Here is an 18,167-nt window from a genome sequence, read left to right as displayed (position 1 = left end):
TGCCTTTGGCTAGCTGTACATCTCCCTACATGTGTGTATCAGGACCACCAATTTCTGCTTATAGCAGTTCCCAGATGACTTGGTCTATAATTTCTGGTGCACCTTTGATACCAGCTGTGATGGTTAGTTTTGTATCAACTCAGTTAGGCTACAGGGTGTCTAGATATTTGGCCAAACATTTTTCTGGGTGTTTCTATGAGGGTAATTTTGGATAAGATTAACTTTTAAATCAATAGACTGAGTGAATCAGATTTCCCTCTATAATGTGTGTGGACCTCATCCAATCAGTTGAAGGCCTGAATTGAACAAAAAGGCTGACCCTCACCTGAGTAAGAGACAATTCTCCTACCTGACAGCCTTGAACTAGGACATTGGTGTTTTTCCCATCTTAGACCCAAACTGAAACTTGGACGCAAACTCGGGTCTTCCTAGGTTCCAGGTCTTTGGACTGAGACTGGAACTAAAGCATTGGCTCTTCTGGGTCTCCACCTTGCTGAATCCGTCTGCAGATCTTGGGACTTGTCAGCCATCAGGACCAGCAGGCGATAGTTACAGAGATAGATAGATAGATAGATATAGATTTGTTATAATATAAGGAATTTATTTGTTTTATTTATTTATTTGTTTTATTTATTTATTTGCATACTATTTACATACTACCTCCTGTTTCTCTGGAGAACCCTGACTAATACACCAGCAAAGTTTCACCTCCAGGTCCAAACTGGGCCTTTCCAGAGAAGTCCAAACAAGATGTCACCAGCCTTGTAAATTCATCAGAATCAAACACGAGCCCCCACTAGTCTGGTTTCCATGTCTAATTCTCAAAAGACTTTGACCTTGGGGGATTTCCCTGGTGGCACAGTGGTTAAGAATCCGCCTGCCAATGCAGGGGACATGGGTTCGAGCCCTGGTTCAGGAAAATCCCACATGCCACAGAGCGACTAAGCCTATGGCCACAGCTACTGAGCCTGCGCTCTACAGCCCACAAGCCACAACTACTGAGCCTGCGTGCTGCAACTACTGAGGCCTGCATGCTTAGAGCCCATGCTCCACAACAAGAGAAGCCACCGCAATGAGAAGCCCGCCCACTGCAATGAAGAGTAGCCCCTTCTCGCCACAACTAGAGAAAGCCCGGACGCAGCAACAAAGACGCAACGCAGCCAAAAATTAATTAATTCATTTAAAAAAAAGGCTCTGACCTTGGGCTGGCCCACCATGTTGCTTATCACTACTCAGATCTGACCTTTCTCAATGGGTGAACCCACACTAAGCCTTTGTGCTCAAGGGCAAAGGTAACCTTTCCCTTTGCTTCTTCTTTTACTCTAAAGACATGATTTTGGCAAACTGTCTACATATACCCTAGAAACAACCTCAGCTTGCTTTTGTATTGATTTCACTTCTCCACTTTCAGTGTTGGAAAATGATGGAAATCGGCAATCAGCAAGAGACAGCAATGCCCTGCTATGTGACTGAGAGAGGACAATTCTCTCCTAGCCCACTGAGCTTTTTTTTTTTTTTTTTAGAAATGCAGCAAAAATGTATTTTGACAGATGCCTTTGGCTCCCTTTGCAAACACAGCTATATAGAGTAGGCTCAAAAAAGTGACAGGGGGCTTCCCTGGTGGCGCAGCGGTTGAGAGTCCGCCTGCCGATGCAGGGGACACGGGTTCGTGTCCCGGTCCGGGAGGATCCCACATACCGCGGAGCGGCTGGGCCCGTGAGCCATGGCCACTGAGCCTGCGCGTCCGGAGCCTGTGCTCCGCAACGGGAGAGGCCACAACAGTGAGAGGCCCGCATACCGCAAAAAAAAAGTGACAGGATGTTGCTTTAACTGCACTGGTGATGGAGAATGAGTTAGATAGGACACAGCATACACTGACACAACAATCACCCATCACAACTGTGGCCTTAGGATGCCCATGAGCTTTTGGAGGCAGGCAAACTTGCTTCAAGTTTCCATATATCTAAGTGTTCCCAGACTATGTGTCTTTGTGACACAGTAGGGAGTTGTTACCAACCCGTCTCCTTTGCCCACCTCACAGCAAGCCAAACGCTGAGATGCTGAAGTTCATAGCTGAGAAAGAGTTTATTCACAAGGCAGCCAAGAGACGAGACAGGAGAACAAGTCTCATATCCACCTCCCCGGCGAGGAACTTGAGATATTTATGGAATAAAGAAGCAGGCTGGTCTTAGGCACGGGGAAGGGGGATTGGAGGTAGGGAAAAGGTGAGGTAATTGGTGTCCTAAGCAGACATACCTGGGTTACATACTTCTTCATGGGACACATGTTCAAAATTAGAGGCACTTAGCATGATCTGAGGGTGAAGTTTTCAGCCCTCTGACTTCAAAAGGTCATTCATTGGACAGCTGCACAGGCCCAGTTTTGTGATCAGTGGGTCCAAGCAGTGTTGGCTGGCTGGAACTGGGCAGCAGCTGATTACAGGTTCCTGGAAAACAACTTAAGCCTCCTCCTGCCCCATTACTATAGTGACCCATACGTCAGAGGCATTGTCTATAAGGGTGGTTAAGAAGTCTGGTGACCTCTTTGACATAAATCACAGCAAGATCTTTTTTGACCCACCTCCTAGAGTAATGGAAATAAAATCAAAAATAAACAAATGAGACCTAATGAAACTTAAAAGCTTTTCCACAGCAAAGGAAACCATAAACAAGACAAAAAGACAACCCTCAGAATGGGAGAAAATATTTGCAAAGGAAGCAACTGAGAAAGGATTAATCTCCTCTTTCAGCTCATGCAGCTCAATATCAAAAAAAAAAAAAAAAATAACAACCCAATACAAAAGTGGGCAGAAGACCTAAATAGACATTTCTCCAAAGAAGATATACAGATTGCCAATAAACACATGAAAAAATGCTCAACATTACTAATCATTAGAGAAATGCAAATCAAAACCACAGTGAGGTTATCACCTCACACCAGTCAGAACGGCCATCATCAAAAAATCTACAAACAATAAATGCTAGAGAGGGTGTGGAGAAAAGGGAACCCTCCTGCACTGTTGGTGGGAATGTAAGTTGATACAGCCACTATGGAGAACACTATGGAGGTTCCTTAAAAAACTAAAAATAGAATTACCATATGACCCAGCAATCCCACTACTGGGCATATACCCTGAGAAAACCATAATTCAAAAAGAACATGTACCACAACTTTCATTGCAGCACTATTTACAATTGCCAGGACATGGAAGCAACCTAAATGTCCATTGACAGATGAATGGATAAAGAAGATGTGGCACATATATACAATGGAATATTACTCAGCCATGAAAAGGAACTAAACTGAGTTATTTGTAGTGAGGTGGATGGACCTAGAGTCTGTCATACAGAGTGATGTAACTCAGAGAAAAACAAATACCGTATGCTAACACATATATATGGAATCTACAAAAAGGGTACTGATGAACCTAGTGGCAGAGCAGGAATAAAGACACAGACGTAGAGAATGGACTTGAGGACCCGGGGAGGGGGAAGGGCAAGCTGGGTCGAAGTGAGAGAGTGGCATGGACATATAGACACTACCACATGTAAAATGGATGGCTAGTGGGAAGCTGCTGCATAGCACAGGGAGGTCAGCTCAATGCTTTGTGACGACCTAGAGGGGTGGGATAGGGAGAATGGGAGGGAGGCTCAAGAGGGAGGGGATGTGGGGATATATGTATACTTATAGCTGATTCACTTTGTTGTACAACAGAAACTAACACAACATTGTAAAGCAATTATACGCCAATAAAGATTTTTTTTAAAAAAGGAAGGATAAACTCAAAAAAAAAAGTGTGATGATATATTACTTAGGCTTCATGAAGCTCGGAGGGTATGCACTTAAAGAAAAGGAAAAACAAGTAAAGCAGGCTTAATTAGTAAAGGCAGGTTACAAGCAGAGTAGTTTTTAACAAGCTCTTCCATTATATGCTGTTCTGTAAGACACACCTGAGGACTTCTGTTAAGGCACCAGCTTCTGTTAACCCTATGGGATATGGTTCCAAAGTCTGTACTTACATGCTAAAATTATGGGATCATAGGACTGAAGATATTGTTCTTAGCTGAACCCAAAGAATTCTGACCAGGGTCATGCTGTTGAAACAGGCTGGGTAACAATGGAACATAAACATAGCCAACCCATGCTTAATTTTCTTCTCTGTCAAATCTGGGCAACCTATTTTGTAGGGTGTTTGTGAGAATCAAATGAAATAATAATAACAGGGATAATAGAAAATACTTACATAGTACTTATTACATGCCAGGCACTGTTTTAAGCACTTTTACATGTATGAACTTATAGCAGTAGTAAAAAATTAAAAATTATAAAAGCATTCTGCAAAAGTAATGTGGTTAGTATTAGAAGCATAATTACTAATCAGTGTTATCTTGCACTTTTGCATAAGTAACTATATCCAGAAGCAAGTTCTTGCCATAACAAATATTGCAGTGACCACTGAGATACTAATGGTGACCAGGAAACAAAATGATCTAGCCAGCCAGATGTGGCAGCCTATCCTCACTCTAGGAAGCCTCATGGCCTTAACCACATGCTAGAATCTGCCTTTCCCAGCAGAAGGGCACAGACACTGATAATACCCAAGCTGCTTGCTGCCCAGCTGTCAGACCATACGTTGTCCAGGTTGTCCTTTTTGACTGTTTTCACCAGCTCTTACTCTCTGTCCTGTAGAAGCCATGTCATCTTTCCTTTCTTTATTCTTCATTGCATCTCCCAAGTACTGGTCATCTTTCTTGAGCTTTGGGGTCCAAACTGATCAGACACAGTGGCACAAAACAAAGAGAGAACTGGTTTCTTATTGACCCAACCAGGTCTGTTTTTTGAACTGTGTTACTCAGAACTGAAAAGGCAGTAACTTTCAAAAAAAGATGAAGATTTATGTCTCTTGCTGAAGAAAAAAATGAGCAGGGCAGTGTGCAGTGTACCTGTCGCCTCTGCCTCTTCCCACTGATTAAGGTCAACATTCATCCAAGTATTCCTGAGACAGTCCTGGTTTCCAGTTATTGTCTCAGAATAATTATTCATAGAGCTTCTCTCACTTTCTGAAGTGTACTGGTTTGGGCAATAAATCATATGTTTACTTTATTGATGAACCACCGTGGAGTGCTGCATCCTGATGTAGCGCGAGACATGCTAAGAGTAGGGGCTGGAAGACCAGGGCTCTAGACCCACCTACACCACTGGGCCATGGGCTTGGGCAACTCACTTACCCTCTCAGAACCTCAGTTTTCCTGTCTGCAAAATGGACATGGTTCCTGCTCTGTTCTCTTCGCAAACTTGCAATGAGGAATAGGTGGCATTTTGGTATGAAAGTACTTGATCAGCTTTGCACTACCACACAGATGAAAGTTCTTTTTATGATGACAATATAGATCAGATTATTTCATCCTATTATCTAATACCTCACTAGGAGTTTTCTCCTTCATGCAGATGAAGAGAATCTATTTTAGAATAGGGACTGTCATAGGTAACAACTGACTTGTTCTGCACATGAACTTGACATTATGCAGGTGTCACATTGTAAAATGCCACACCCTTTGTGGATTTCCCCTCCCCCCTTTCCTCTCCCACCCTAATAAAGAGTCGCCATGTAATTCATCCCAAAGGACATGGTTGATCTTTCTGGATACTAATAAACAAAGAACTTGATGGTCCCAATCCTTTGTGAAAATTCACATTCTTGGTCATTTGTCCTGATGTTTCCTAAGACATTTATTCTTTTGTGGCAAAGAAAAATCTCAACACTGATTGCCAAACGTTGGTGATCTGAATACACAGGATTTCCTGATAGAATTGTTTTCTGGTGCAGAATCCTATCTTCACCTTTTCACCCGTATGCGCTTCCCACAGAGATGGTGGACAAGGAGGTATGACTTCCTTCAGGGACATGACAGGCTTGTCTGGGCAGCTCCACTAGGACTTAGGACCCATGAGGTTCCACTACTGAGAAGGAGTCACCATTCATGGAATACATCCCCAGCTTTGCTTACCACAAGCAGGCAGGCACCCAGGGCATCAGCTTTATTTTATCTGTACTTTCTGAACAATTAGTGGCCCAGTGCCATTAGAGATGTCATTTGTCACACTATAAACTTTACAAAAGGAATCAAACATGGAGAGCAGAAAAATGAACAGTAAGTCAGAGATGCCCCTTCCTTAGATCTTTCAGGATGCGATTTAATGAAGTCAGTTCTCAGGATTTCATCTACAAGTAGAGAAATCCAGTGAATGAATTCAAAAGCTTTAAAGATATCCTCTCAAGTTGAAGTGTTTCTTCTCCTTCTTTAGATGTGAAAGAGAGATGAAGAGGAAAGAAAACGCATTCATTCATTCAATAAATATTTATTGAGCTTCCAGGTACGTTTTTGATGCTGGGAATACAGTAGTAATTAAATAGGCAAAGAACTGCCTCGTGCAGTTAACATTCTAGTCAAAGAGAAAGGGGAAAAGCAAAGAAACAAGTACAAAACAGAATGGCAGGTAACAGTAAGTGACTGGGGTGCAATTGTTAGACAGGGGTGCCAGGGAAGGACAGAGTGGGTAATAACTCCGTGCTTCCAGTGTTACCTTTGCCTTCAGCCAAAGGGCTTCATCTTCTTTCTGCAATGCCCTTAGGAAGAGCTCTCTGACTGAGTCCCAAACCAGGCCCTTGATATGCTAAAGGACTTTAAATAATCCTCTCTCAAAACAAGAGCTTGGTAAAGAACGCAATTATTGTCTTGCAGCAAAATCTTATTTTTGAATGTCAAAAGCTAAATATTACCCCAGTCTGTCTCTTTGTAGTCCCTCAACAATAAGTCGTGATATCCCCCCCAAGCAGATGAATGGCTCAGGTGAACTGAAAAAAAAGGTAAAATGCATAAGCACGTGAATAATTTGCATAAGCACCCTCATAATTTCTAAGCTCCTACTGAACCGCAGACACTATGCCAGCTCCTGACAGAACAATGTAAATAAGATACGGTGCTTTGCCTCAAAGACAAGTCTCATGGAGTCATCTATAAGATGAAGAGCTGGGACCAGATCGGTGTTTCTGAACAGGATGCTTTTGCATTTGGGACAGGACAAATTTTTGGTGTGTAGAATCTACCATCCTGTACTGTGTAGGGCATTTAGCATTCCTATCCCTTGCATTCTTAGTTTGCTAGGGCTGCCATAACAAAATACCACAGACTGGATGGCTTAAACATCAGAAATTTATTTCTCACCATTCTGGAGTCTGCAAGTCCAAGACCAAGGTGTCAACAGGTTTGATTTCTCCTGAGGCCCCTCTCCTTGGCTTGCAGATGGCCATCTTCTTGCTATGTCCTCCCATGGCCTTTTCTTTGTACACTTGCATCCCTGGTATTTTTCCCTTCCCCCACCTTTATGACCTCATTTAAATTACCTCCGTAAAGCCCTGTTTCCAAATACAGTCACATCAGGGGGGTTAGGGTTTCAAAGCATGAAATTTGAGGGGACACAATTCAGTTCATAGCAATTGACCAACTAACTACTGGTAGCACCAACCAAAGATAGTCAAATATATTCTCACATATTCTCAAATGTCTTCTAGACTCCTAAGAGTGCCTGCCAATTTTGGCTTTCATTTTCTGATGACTGGGAGATGGTTCTCTGAGAAAAGTGCTTTCTTAACCAACTCCAGTAGAAATGCAATGCAGTACTTATATCATTAGGTAAAGCTGATAATATCAACTCTCTTTCAGAGTTTGCCAGCCCTAAATTCATATACTATTAAACACAGGCAGATAGACTTAAAGTGTTAATTATATAGTGCCTCCCTAGACTGAATACATTTTTTTTGACAAATGAATATCATAAAAGTCAATAGCATCTGTTTTGAGATCTAAAGCAAAAAGTATTTAATGAGGAGTGTAGAGGGAGGAAGAGTCTCAGGGGAATAAAACGTGAGTTCTAGATAGAAGGAGAAGACAAAGCATGACCCTCCGGCCAGCTGAAGTTAAGACATTAAACACGGTAACCAGGAAGTCTTTTGCATGTGATTTCCATATTAATACCAGCCCCATGTATCGAGTAGTTACAGTGCCAAGCATGGTAATATGAACGTTCCATATATGCTGTTATTTGATTTAATATTGTTAAAAGCCAATTAAAATATAAGGATATTTCTGCAGCTCTTCACTCTTCCTCAATGTCCCCCTTCCCCCTCCATACACACACCTCTTGATCCAATTTGGAGACAGAGATATCGTGAATGAGAATGATGGTGCACTGGCCTAGGAGAGTGGCAGTGGGAGAGCTGAGAAGTGGACATATTTGAGACTTATTTAGGAGGTGGGATCAGCAGAATTTAGTGACTTTGGGTTGTTTACGGGCTAAGGGAAAATGAATAGTCCAAGATGGTGCCCGGGACAACTTTTTGCCAGGGGCTGGCATACACTGCAGAATAAAATACTGGAGAAGGAATGGGTTCAGGAATTCAAAAGAGATCTATAGGGCTGCCATTGGGCAGGAAAGATTTTGTTGAGGGCCTTCACTCCCTGTACTTCCTAGGGGCTTTGTAATTATCTTAAGCTCCTTGTGTCAGTTTCCTCAAAATGCGAAAAGCTGTAATACTCATTCCTACGTCATACAGGATGGTTGTGAGGATGAGGTGAGAGAACATACGTGACAGTGTCTGGGGCATGGAAGGCATTGATCAAATATTCTTCTTCTTCACCTTCTTTCTTCCTGCCAACTCTGGGTCTGTGATTCTACAGATACCCTCGAGTACATCAGCATCTGTAGGGATGGGCTGAGAGACAAAGGGTAAAATGCAGAGACTGGATGAGGTAACATCTGGTATATTGGAAGATCAATCTGAAATTAGAGTTCAGGTGAAGAGTGGTATCCAAAAAGAGCAAGTGGAAAAATGTCCCAAAGAAATTATGCTGCTTTCACAGTTCTGACTGGTAACCACTCTGCTTTCCAGAATTTGGTGTATTTAGAAATGAATGAAGTACCCTTAGCCACAGACCAGGTTTCATAATGTGTACTCACACCTCAGATTTCCAAACGGTGTCCTCCTCTTCTAGGTTCCTGCATAATTTGAGACCAGTTTTCCAGCTCTCTACGTTGTACAGCTCTGTGGCTCTAAGAACTAGCGTGCGCCTCCATAGCCAGGAATGAGGCCTGCTTCTTCTTGATCTTCTGTCTTCTGGAGGAAAATTGGTTTGCAGTAGGGTAGGGGCCAAGATGAGAACACGGCAGACAACTAACCTTAGAGAAAATCTGGCCAAAGAGGAGAGGTCAGACCCTTAATATTCTGGAGACTCTCTCTCTCTCTCTGTGTCTCTCTCTCTGCCTCTCCCTCTGTCTCTGTCTGTCTGTCTCTCTCTCCAGTATTTAATTCCAAATGGTTCATATTAGAAAGTATCCATGCTCATAATCCACTCAGGTTTATTTTTGTTAAATCTAATTGTTACAAATAGCACCTTATGTTTGCACAAATATTCTTTGAGATTACACAGGGATGGGTTAATCTGCAGCATAATTTATATTCTGTGGCAGGCTCACCAAACAGCTGCCTCTGGAGCCACCTGCTGACACAGTTTAGGATCCCGAGCATTTAATGTGACTAAGGAAAGAGTCATCCAGGCTAATATGAGAAAGGCACAATCTACACCCTGCTTTCTTGATCCCCTTGACTTACTGTAACACCAGAAGCAAATCCATACAGACATTTCTTTCCCCTCGCAACCCACACACCCAACCCTCCCACCCACCTTCAAAAAAGATGTTGCAATTTCCTTGGTATCTATTTCAATAAGGCAGTCCTCTGTAGTGGGAGTCTATGGTTCTTGGGCTTCTGATATCTTTGGCACTGTGTGCCAGCTCCTACTCCTTCCCTAAGCTGAGTCTCTCCTCCTTTAAACTCCACCTCGGAGGTGCTGAGTCACAGGTACTTGGAGCAGTGATTGTTTCAGTAGAAAACCTCTGCACATATTCCCAGGCCAAATAATGCCAGGAGAAGTGGGAAGGGGAATGACAAAGAAAAGGAGCCAAAGATCTGCTGAAAGCACCAGAAAGCCCACCACTAAAAGTAATGAGGATAATCCTCAGGATGGAGAAGATGGTACCCAAGTTACTTTGGCTTAGAGTAGTTCAATTTCTTAGTAAAGAGTCACAAATCTTGTATGTGAGGCAAAGAATTTAATGATTAGGACATCACACTGCTACTCACCACATGGCTGTGTACCGTCTGCCAATCAGTGATTCCATCATTTAAAGCACCTTCTCTTTTAAAATGCAAATATCCCTGCAAAGGTTAAAACCTGACAGTGGACAATTTAGTGTGAGCTGTTCTGATCATACAATCAGATCAGCACTGTATTACTCAACAAAATACCATATACTCAGTGGTTATGGTTCTGGAGGTTGAAAGTCTGAGATCAGGGTGCCAGCGTGGTCCAGTTCTGATGAGAGCTTTCTTCTTGGCCTTCTGACTGTGTCCTCACATGGTGTGGAGAGAGAGGCAGTGGGGTGGGGGGAGAGAGAGATATCAATCTTTGGTGTCTTATAAGGGCATTAATCCCATGAAGGTTCCATTCTCATGACCTCATCTCAACCTAGTTACTTCCTGAAGGCCCCATGGCCAAATACCGTCACATTGGGGGTTATGGCTTCAACATACGAATGAAGTGGGGGGCACAATTCACTCCATAGCAAGTACCAAGTTTATCTCTCAGGCACAGGAAAAGAGGAGAGAGGATTTTTTTCCCCTGGTGGTGGTGGCGGTGGTGATGGTGATAGTGGTGGAGAATCAGCAGTGGTGGGACACTTTTCACCATCTTAGGCAAGCAGGAGGATGCAGGGAAAGAGGGTGGGATTTGTAGGCAGGAAGGTTCCTGTTGTATAACAAAGAATTTGGCTGGTCTTTGTCCCCAGGTCCTGGGAGGGAGCCTCTAAATACTTGGAATTTCCCAAGTGATAGGCGTGTCCCCTTGGACCACACCTGAGTTTATGCTAATGAGGAAACTCCTGGTAGGACCCTAGAGAGCTTATGCAAATGAGATGGTTCAGGGTGGGGTTTGGCACACTGAGGAAGACCAACTATGTGATTAGAGGGTTAGGGCTTTTAACCACATGATATCAGTACAACCTCAGAGAGGGGAAGGGGGCTGAAGATTGAGTTTAACCACATGAGCACTAATTTAATCCGTCATGCCTACATAATGAGAAGCCAATAAAACATCTGGACACTGAAGCTCAGAGAAGCTTCCTTGGTTAACAATACTCTGTGTATTTTTACACACTGATGTGTCAGGAGGGTGATATGTCCTGACTCCACGGGAAAAGAACACAGAAGCTCCATGTCTGGGGCCTTCCCAGAACCTCACCTTATGCATCTCTGCTTTTGGCAGGTTCTGTTTGTGTCCTTTTGCTATAATAAAACTGTAATAGCAAGTATAGCTCTTTCCTGAGTTCTGTAAGTCATTCTAGTGAATTATTGAAGCTGAGGGGATAGTGGGAACCCTAAACTTAGTCAGAAGTGCTGGTGACCCCCTAATTTGGGACTGGTGTCTGAAATAAAGGCAGTTTTGTGGATGACTAAGCCCTTTACGTGTGAAGTTTGGCCTGACTTGTAATTATATTCTGTGTATTACAAGTGTCAGTGTTGCAACTCACCAAGCAAAAAATGGCCAATTACACTTGTAATTTTGCTGAAGGTCTCAATGGGGCAGTTGTTTCACTGGAAATGAGCCTGGGTTCAACTTAAAGGTGCCATTGATCACACCTGGCCATAAACATCAAACTCCCCTAAGAGAGCCTCCTTCCCCAGTCTGCCTCTCAGGTTAGTCATTTTCCCTTTCCCTTTCCTCTCCAACTCTGTACCACACCCAATGGGAGAGAAAAAATTTGATGAGAAGAAAAAAGGGAAGATACGGGCAAAGCCCTAACCCCTCTCCCCTACCCCACGCCTCCACTACTTTCACCCTCCACTGCTAGGTTACCATGTGTTGGCGACGGTGGTGTTAGTGGATTCCGTATCAAACAACAAGAGATCACAAATGTTCACAAGGATGTAAAAAAAGGGGACCTTTTTACTTTGTTGATGAGAATGAAAACTCGTGGAAAACAGTATGGAGGTTCCTCAAGAAATTAAAAATAGAACTACCATTTGATCCAGCAGCTCCACTTCTGGGTATATATCCAAAGTCAATGAAATCACTATCTTGAAGACATATCAGTACTTCCATGTTCATGGCAGACAGTTTTAACTGTTATTCTCATTGGTTCTGGTGCCTGGGAACAGCCACGGTTGAAGAAAGGCAGAAGCTCACTTGACTAGTCCCCTATATCAGCCAGCCAGGGGTCAGGGCAATCTATTCAAACTCCTGTTCAAGTTGACCCTCTCAGAAAATCAACAGCAGGTAACACTAAATATTTGTTGAATAAATGAGTGAAAGAACAGAGGAAATAAGAGAAATGAGAGGAGAAATAAAAGAACTGGATAAGTTTTTCAAGCTTCAAAATAGGATATGCCCTCAATGCCTTCCAGATCTTGTATCCTAAGGAGTTAATTTAACCATTCAATATTCCCTGCCTCCTACTGTGCTGTGTGCTTGGAATATAAGAATGAGACAGGATTCCTGTGCTCAGAGAGCTCACCTGTTCACCTGGGTAAAGACATCTACACAGCCTGCTGCATCATAAGACAATATGGTAAGCAAATTCATTCATTTATTCATTCTTGAATCCATTTCAAGATGTTTACTGGATGCCATCCTCAAGCAGCTTGTAGCTATAGAAGAAAAGCCATTCTTTTCTGCTCCCCACATTCCTGCAGCCCCATAATATAAGAACTTCCTTTTTTTTTTGGAAATAGCAGAAAGTATCTTCTGCTCTTTATACCCCTGCCTCAATCCTTACCCCTTACTCATCTATGGGGTCAGGAAAAGCAACTTATTTCAGAGGTGAGATAGGGCAGAAAAGACTGAACATGTGTGTGTTGTTCAACCCACCATGGGCTAAGATTTTCCTGTTCATTTTTCACTTGCTCTCTGCTTCTTGTGCATATGATCAGTAACATTTCTGGGCAGGGTTTTTCTGCCTTGCAGCTGGGAGAGAGAGCCCATCTAATGCACGGGAAGACATAGAAAACCTTGGACCCAAGGCCAAAGTCTTGGGTCCAAGAAAGTACATGATAAAGAGGTCTTGGGAATCCCCAAATTTTACTGGCAGGAAACAGGCTATGAAAACTACTCAGCCACAAACATGGGCTACTGTTCAAGGGAACCAGAATATGACACCCCAAAATATGCCTCTTTGACATAAAAATTGTTTTAAGCTGAAGGCAGTTAAGAAAGAGCAAAGGTAAAAAAAAAAGCTCTCTCTACCCTCCTCCTTTTCTGCTGAAAGGCAGGATATAAATTCTCCTTCACTGGAGATGACTCTAGACTCTTATCAGTACCAGAGGAATCTACAAACAAACCTTACTCCATTAGGTTCCTCCCATATATTTACTTTTTCACAGTTCGCTGCCCTTCGAAGCCTAAACTGCTTTCCTTTGTCTTATCATTTCTCTACTGATTTATTGTGCTTTGTTGAAGATGCTATGTAAGCCAGAGATCTACGCCATCTCTTTGAGTTACTCTTTCCTTGAGTCTCTCCCGTGTATATATGAAATGTACATATTAATAAACTTCTATTTATTTTTATTTTGTTAATCTGTTTGCTTTTTTGTTTTGTTTCATTTCTGTTTTTGTTACAGAGGGCCCAGCTGAGAACTTAGAAGGGGAGAAGAAAAATGTGTTTTTCCCCTCTCCTACACTGGCAACAAGATAATATCTAAATTTTAGGACCTTTCTGTTCAGTCTTATTTCTGGCCACCATGCTCTTCCTACTGAATGCCAAACTGTTTGTGGTTCTCAGAACACAGCTTGTTCTTTCACACCCCTGTGCCTTACTCTCCCCCACAATGTCACTGCTCCTGGCATCCCTACCCTCATCACTCTCCCCAACTCCCATCTGTCTGTGCAGAAAACGTCCACTCCTCATTTCAGCTCAAGTTTCATCTCCCAAGTTCAGCCTCCTCTGACTCTATGCCTTTCAGTCCCAGCTGACATATTACTTTCAGAAATCTTGAGGCTTTTGTTATGTCAACATATATTTCGCTCACACTATTAGACAAAAGCAACACCCACAAATCATGAAATAACCTGCTTCCACCTTGGCCTCTTTGATGGTTGCTGCGGGCAAGGCCCTACAGACTCTTTGAGAGAAGCTCTTCAATACAAACCCTTAAGATCCTTAAAAGGTCTTTTGCAATTTGCTGACCCTTATTTAGACTATATTTTTTTCCCTAGGAGCACCTGATATTTGAACATTTCCCAGAAGCTATTTCTTAATTTTAACCTGTTCTCCATCTGGAGAGGCTGAGATGAGAAAAGAAATTTTTTTCAAATGCAGCAGGTTCTAACTCCTATATATTCAAGGGCTGGTACTTTTAACTTATCTCTCTTCTCTCACATTTTATCACAGGCAGCAAGAAGAGGCCATGTGGCACTTTTAATATTTTATCTTGAAATCTCTTTAGCTAGAACAAGGGTCAGCAAAATACTACTGATGGGTAGGCTGTCCATTTCTTTGTAACTAAAGTATTATTGGAACACACTGGTGCCTATTTGCCAATTTTGTAGACTCGTGCCTTCGTGAGGAGTTGAGTAGCTCCTCAGACATGAAATAATTACTATCTGGCCCTTTACAAAATGAGTTTGCTGACTCCTGACCAAGATTGTTTAGCCCACTAGGTATATTTCTTATTTTCGATGTTGGCACAGATGACAGTGTTGCCAAATTTCTTCCACTACATAACAAGGACCTCTTTCCTCCATCTTCCACTTCTCCTCATTTCCCTTTAAACCCTCACTGACAATCTCCTCAAGATCCTTAGTCTTCCACTAACACTGCTCAAGGACCTTCCCTTTTCTGCTTGCCACCTGTTTCCATAGGCAATATCACATGTTTTGGGTTTTTGTTAAAAGTAGTACCACTCTTCAATGTACTAAATGTATTCTGATTGTCCATAGCTGCATAACAATTCATTCCAAAACCTAGGAGCTTTGAGTAAAAATAATCATTTTATGACTTCCTCTCATAGTTCTGGAGGAAGACTGGACTCTGCTGGTTGTTCTCACTTGGGGTCTCATGTGGTTGCAGTATGATGTTGGTTGGAGTTGAAGTCATTTAAAGTCTTTCTCACTCAAGCCAGAATAGCTTCACGTGGCTTCTCCAAGTGACCTGGGCTTCCTTGCAGCATGGTGGCTGGGTTCTAAGAGCAGGCATCGCAAGAGAATAAGAATAAGTCACATTTCGTCACTTCCCTCAGACTCCACAGTTTGAGACAGTTGTACAGGATTACTCAGTTCAAGGAGAGGAGACACAGAAGCCATCACTGGATATAAGGAGTGTCAACATCACCTTGCAAAAATAACATGTAGTTTGGGATACACTGTGGTGACCATCTTGGGAAAATACAGTGCTACACACCCTGCTACTCATCTACAAGAAATGTCATATTTCTCTACTTTTCCAAATCGTGGTTTGCCTTGGTGCACCCCACTGACAAGGGTTGGTGGAAAGTTCAAATTCACTCCTGTTCTTGTCTTCCTTTGGAGTTAAACTAGAGCTCTGAGTCTTTGTACAAACCAGAAATTTTGAGTAAAGTCTTTTTCTGTCCAGTGGTTGGTGTTGACAGATTGCCATGGCCAGAGTATTCAATTAGAAGGCAAGCAGCACTGTTCATTCAGCACCTAACTCGGACTGTGGTGCTGGCCACAGCCACCTTACATGTATCACTCAGCCATCCTCCCATTGGGAATTCTGTCTCCAAGCTAGCCAAAGGTCTCTGCCACTCAGTGGAACTTCTATAAACTTTGTCCATGTGTCCCCAACCTTAAATCCATCTCTGTAGCTTCCTTAATAGTAGCTTTCATCCTTAGTTAGTTTCCATTGCAGAGAACAGAATCTCCTTGATTTGACATAAGGAGAAGATTTGCTATAACCATTAAATGGCTTTTGGAATCCTTGGGAGGGCTGAAGAAACAGATTGGGGGCTGAGTTTTCAGGAATGCCTCTCAAAACTGCTGCTTCGGGACTTCCTTGGCGGTCCAGTAGTTAAGACTCCCCCTTCCAATGCAGGGGGTGCAGGTTCGATCCCCGGTCGGGGAGCTAAGATCCCACATGCCTTGCTGCCAAAAAAACAAAACATAAAACAGAAGCAATATTGTAACAAATTCAAAAAAGATTTGAAAAATGGTCCATATCAAACAAAAACAAAAACCCTGCTGCTTCAGCTACTGCCATTACTTCAGATAAGTCTGGTAAATGTAATTTTAGCTTTCTGACTATATTAGTTTGCTTGGGCTGCCATAAAAAAAAAAACCATAGGGGCTTCCCTGGTGGCGCAGTGGTTGAGAGTCCGCCTGCCAATGCAGGGCACATGGGTTCGTGCCCCGGTCCGGGAAGATCCCACCTGCCGCGGAGCGGCTGGGCCCGTGAGCCATGGCTGCTGAGTCGGCCAGTCCGGAGCCTGTGCTCCGCAACGGGAGAGGCCACAACAGTGAGAGGCCCGCGTACCGCAAAAAAAAAAAAAAAAAGGAAAACTGAAGGACTATTTTGGTGTGGAGGTGGGAGAGTCAAGTGTTTTGTTGATAGTGTAAGGCAGGGGTCCCCAACCCCTGGGCGGCAGATGGGTACCGGTCAGTGGCCTTTTAGGAACTGGGCGGCACAGCAGGAGGTGAGAGGCAGGCGGACGAGCAAGCTTCCTCGGCTGCTCCCCATCGCTGCCATTATCGCCTGAACCATCCCTCCCCCCAACCCCGTGGACAAATTGTCTTCCACGAAACCAGTCCCTGGTGCCCAAAGGGTTGGGGACCACTGGTGTAAGGATCCCATGAAGGTGGGAAGTAAAGTGGCTGGTAGTAGAGGGCTCATTTTCAGTGCCAAGCACCAAGGCTCTGTTGTGATAGGAAGGAAGGAAGAGATGGTTGCCGTGCGTACTTAGTAGACTTGCATGTTTGATGTGCGGGAGATGACGGCTTCTGTTTTCTCTGTAATGAAAGAGGAGAGTTTAACTGCTTCTCTAAGTGTTATTCATAATGTTGCCTCCTAAACTAATTGTTTTATATGTGGATGGATGCCTTAGCTCTCTCACTGTTTCACAGGTAGCTAAATATACCTCCTAGTTCACAGCAGTGGGAACACACAGAAGGCGCTTAAAATACTCGCTTCATTTTAATTCTAATGATGATGAGAAATCTAATGATGGCAAAGAAAAGTATAAGCTCCAGTTGGGCCCCTATGATAAGGCGCCTGATAAGCGTGAGGGATGAGAATCAGAGTTGGCAAAAGACAAAGGCCACAAGGAAGAGAAATCCACCAGGACGCTCCTTCTTGTCCGGTAACCTAAGGGTTAAGACCAACGAGAACGAGCCATCACTGTTTCCTAGAGAGGCCCCAGCAAGCCCGCTGGGGGAGATGGGGGTACTTCCTGTTTCTGTCTTCCGGGTTTGAGAGGTTAGGAACGTGGGTTGGTGGGGTCAGAAGCAGAGGGGTCGCTTAATTCCGGGACGGCTGGGCTTGCTGGGGGTGCGGGGCGCCTTGTGTGTAACCCCCAGCACAGTGAGTTCCTTCTCGGGTGGAAGGGAGCCGAGGGCTGCGGGCCAGAGGAGCGAAGATGCGCCGCCCAGAAGAGGAATGTCAGTCCCGGAGAGGGATGCGGTTGCTGTGAGGGGCGAAGGCCCAGCCAGCATCTCTTGCTGCACGGGCAACTGCGCCAGCCTCGCCTGCGGGGTCCCTTGAAGGACCGTGTCGACTGGAGATGATCTGCTTCCCTGGAGCTCACCCCGTAGTGCACCCCCGCCTGTGCTCCCTGCCAGCGCTTCTTAAAGCTAAGCTTCAGGCAGTGCATTTTCTTTGGAAGTCTTTTTAATCCAAAGCACTGCCCCATCGTAATCACCTCTTTGCTCTAGGAGAGTGAAAACAGCCTTTCTCTGTGGAGTGACATTTTTTAAAAATTATTTTAATTTTTTTTGGCTGTGTTGAGTTTTCATTGCTGAGCACGGGCTTTCTCTAGTTGCGGCCAGTGGGGACTACTCTTAATTGCAGCGTGTGGGCTTCTCATTGCGTTGGCTTCTCTTGTTGCA

Source organism: Grampus griseus, assembly GCF_964374135.1.
Source record: "Grampus griseus genome assembly, chromosome: 17".
Taxonomy (NCBI): Eukaryota; Metazoa; Chordata; class Mammalia; order Artiodactyla; family Delphinidae; genus Grampus; species Grampus griseus.
The sequence above is the reverse complement of the archived record's forward strand: the minus strand, read 5'-3'. Positions refer to the sequence as shown.